Genomic DNA, 4,505 nt, shown 5'->3' with positions numbered 1-4,505 from the left:
CATATCTGACCAAAGTACTTCTTTAAAGCAACAATGAGGCCCTCAAGATTGAGAAATAGCTTACCAGAGTACAACTATATAGAAAATATGAGGCCCATCAGGGTTGTGTTATAGCCAAAGTACTTTAAAATAGAAATAATGAGACCAACAGGGTTGAGCATGGCGGCTGACCCGAGTGTAAATGTAAAAAGAATGAGTTCATAAGCACATATAGCGCGCACATTACACATAAATGGCTTATACTTCAGACAAAATATCTTTTCAACGTTATGTATGTTTATTATCAGCGCACGTTTCTTTAAAAAAGTCAATAAAAGCTTAGGATGGAAATTTGAACAACTTCATAAATTGTCTCCAATGCATGCCATAAACTAACTATCAAAGGTTTTCGACATTCCATGTTTTATGTTTTTAAATGATATGATGTAGAACATATAAATAATAAGTCATTTTGCACGGTGGAGAACCCACGTGACTTATTTGGTAAAGTGCACGGCAACAAATGTCAACAAGTCTCGATTCAGGTAAGGTTTTTAAAGATAACTTTCTTAATATTTGGAAAAAAATTGTGAAATAAAGACCATAAACCCCGCATTTTGTTTGGGGTATGCAATAAGGATTTTTTTTAGGATAGTCGGGTAATGTAACATAACTAAAATCTTAGCTTTAGTTTTACTCTCATGGAACGTCAGTGATTTTTTTTACTGCGCTTCAAGCTGTCAGTAAAAATTATCGCGCGTGCTTTTTGGTAAAATGTGTTTTTAGGTCTTTTTTATCCAAAATAATAGTTACAGGTAGATAAAAAAAATCTAAATCATGTGTACCCAGACTAGAAACACATGAATGGTATTTTGAACCGCTGTTAATAAAAGAGTTAGAATAACAAAAATAAGGATGGCGAGCTAGGCGCTTTTTATTAATTGGTTAGAATAACAGTAATGGAAAGCGCAACGATGTAAATGATGGGTTTGAAAAGCATAACGGAATGGAAACACAAAGCTATTTATAAATCAGTCCGAAAAGCATTACGTGTGTGCAACACTGTTTACAAAAGCTGTGTGAAGTTAGCTAAACATACGACATTGGACATTGGACATTTAAAATCGAATGTTGTGCTGGCACATTCAAAAGTGAAAGTCGTGCTGGCACGACATTGGACATTCAAAAGTGAAAGTCGTGCTAGCACGACATTGGACATTCAAAATCGAATGTTGTGCCAGCACGACATTGGACATTGGACATTCAAAAGTGAAAGTCGTGCTAGCACGACATTGGACATTGGACATTCAAAATCGAATGTTGTGCTTGCACGACATTGGACATTGGACATTCAAAATCGAATGTTGTGCTTGCACGACATTGGACATTGGACATTCAAAAGTGAAAGTCGTGCTGGCACGACATTGGACATTGGACATTCAAAAGTGAAAGTTGTGCCAGCACGACATTGGACATTGGACATTCAAAAGTGAAAGTCGTGCTAACCCGACATTGGACATTGGACATTCAAAATCGAATGTTGTGCTTGCACGACATTGGACATTGGACATTCAAAATCGAATGTTGTGCCAGCACGACATTGGACATTGGACATTCAAAAGTGAAAGTCGTGCTGGCACGACATTGGACATTCAAAAGTGAAAGTCGTGCTAGCACGACATTGGACATTGGACATTCTAAATCGAATGTTGTGCCAGCACGACATTGGACATTGGACATTCAAAAGTGAAAGTCGTGCTAGCACGACATTGGACATTGGACATTCAAAATCGAATGTTGTGCTGGCACGACATTGGACATTGGACATTCAAAATCGAATGTTGTGCCAGCACGACATTGGACATTGGACATTCAAAAGTGAAAGTCGTGCTAGCAGTTAGCACATTTAAATCAATGTATGACATGTTTTATGAATGAATGTTTTTTTTTACCGACTTTAAATTAATTTTGATTGCATGCATTATTCGGATTTTTTGTTTGTTTGATATATTGTCTTGAAATTATTTGAAAAGGGTCAGAGATCACAAAGCAATGAACCATTATAAAATTTATTAACACCAAGAGAGCATTGTCATGACGATTCCATCGCAATATTTGAAACTTAAGCATGATTCAGATATATATGATGTCACATATGCAGAGAAAGATTCAAATGAATATACTTATGAATGGATTATATGTAGACAAACAGTGATAATGCTTTCAAAAATGGCATATTTTTAATAAGCTTAATTGTTTACACACCACTGCTACACATCTAGTACCATTTATAAAGGAAGTGAAGATAATTATATCCACAGTATATAATGACATATGGAAAATATAGACATGCATTGATGATTCCTACAAGTATAAATGTAATCGTCCGTACATCTTTTTATCTGGTTTTACGTAAACACAAAACAATATTGTCAATGAGTCGATAAAGTAACCTATTCCTGCCTGTCGACTTGTTTTTTTATCGACTCAGTTAGTCGAACATGCTACGTCGTCTTCATTTGGTAAAGTTTATATGAAATAATTGTGTTCGATAAACCTTTTTGATAAGTCGACAGAATTACACAAAGCGTTTTATAATCAATCGCATCGACATTAAAGAATTCAAAATGACGTCTTCGTCACATACGACATAAGTTCTTATAGGTTTTACAGAATATACAATTTATACATGTAAAATGTGACACCAGCGCCATTGGAAATGGCATCTTGGGCAGAACTGACAATGGTTGAAAGGGTTGAAAGGAAACAAAGCGCAAATAATTATATAAACCCAACAAATGTGCACTTCAGTATGTGTTTATCTACAGAGTTTTGAATAATTATATTACATTAATGAATGTGTCTGCATTTACATGGGAATATGTATGTATATCAATCGAAAGGATTGTTTTAATACAACTCTCAATAACAATGTTGCGGACTTTCAAATACAAGTTTCTTTGTTAAATATGTGTTAGGTACCTCAAAGGTATAATATTGTCGGACATGAATGCGACTTAAGGCAACATACACACAGCTAAACTTGTCAATGCATAAACCATTGGCGATAATGCTACATTTTGATGCATGGGGATCCCATATAATTTTGGTATTATTTTAAAGGGTACTCCTGACAGATAATTAATGAGTAAAAATGACCTGTGTCCAACAATCATTATTTGTATACTGGTTGTCGTTTCATTATATTTTTTCTCTTAATATTTACCACTTCCATTGGATGCCTAAATAATATTTGGTCACTATGAATAGACAGATATACGTTATTATAAACCATATTTTAAAAAATAAAAGCCAAGTTGAATGTCGTTATTTAACACAATAATTTGAATGGACAAATTAGAATTGCAGCCTTATCACCAGTCCAAGATTTCGGTTATATATATTTCTGCCACCTCAGAAAAGTAGATTCAAACATTTGTCCATGCGTGAAATTCTTATCTTCCCAACGGGCAAAGATAAACAAGTACCCGTATGGAACTCTTTTTTATTGCCTTCACTTTGCTGCATCCAGAACTATTTAAAGAACGATTTGACTATTAACATAATCTGAATCACTGCGCGAATATCTATGACAACCAGGAACTTTTGAATGTCCAATGTCCAATGTCGTGCCAGCACAACATTCGATTTTGAATGTCCAATGTCCAATGTCGTGCTAGCACGACTTTCACTTTTGAATGTCCAATGTCCAATGTCGTGCCAGCACAACATTCGATTTTGAATGTCCAATGTCCAATGTCGTGCTAGCACGACTTTCGATTTTGAATGTCCAATGTCCAATGTCGTACCAGCACAACATTCGATTTTGAATGTCCAATGTCCAATGTCGTGCTAGCACGACTTTCACGTTTGAATGTCCAATGTCCAATGTCGTGCCAGCACAACATTCGATTTTGAATGTCCAATGTCGTGCTAGCACGACTTTCACTTTTGAATGTCCAATGTCCAATGTCGTGCCAGCACAACATTCGATTTTGAATTACCAATGTCCAATGTCGTGCCAGCACAACATTCGATTTTGAATGTCCAATGTCGTGCTACAACGACTTTCACTTTTGAATGTCCAATGTCCAATGTCGTGCCAGCACAACATTCGATTTTGAATGTCCAATGTCCAATGTCGTGCTAGCACGACTTTCACTTTTGAATGTCCAATGTCCAATGTCGTGCCAGCACAACATTCGATTTTGAATGTCCAATGTCCAATGTCGTGCTAGCACGAATTTCACTTTTGAATGTCCAATGTCGTGCCAGCACAACATTCGATTTTGAATGTCCAATGTCCAATGTCGTGCTAGCACGACTTTCACTTTTGAATGTCCAATGTCCAATGTCGTGCCAGCACAACATTCGATTTTGAATGTCCAATGTCCAATGTCGTGCCAGCACAACATTCGATTTTGAATGTCCAATGTCCAATGTCGTGCTAGCACGACTTTCACTTTTGAATGTCCAATGTCCAATGTCGTGCCAGCACAACATTCGATTTTGAATGTCCAATGTCC

Source organism: Mya arenaria, chromosome 13, assembly GCF_026914265.1.
Source record: "Mya arenaria isolate MELC-2E11 chromosome 13, ASM2691426v1".
Classification (NCBI taxonomy): domain Eukaryota; kingdom Metazoa; phylum Mollusca; class Bivalvia; order Myida; family Myidae; genus Mya; species Mya arenaria.
This window is presented reverse-complemented; position numbering follows the sequence as displayed.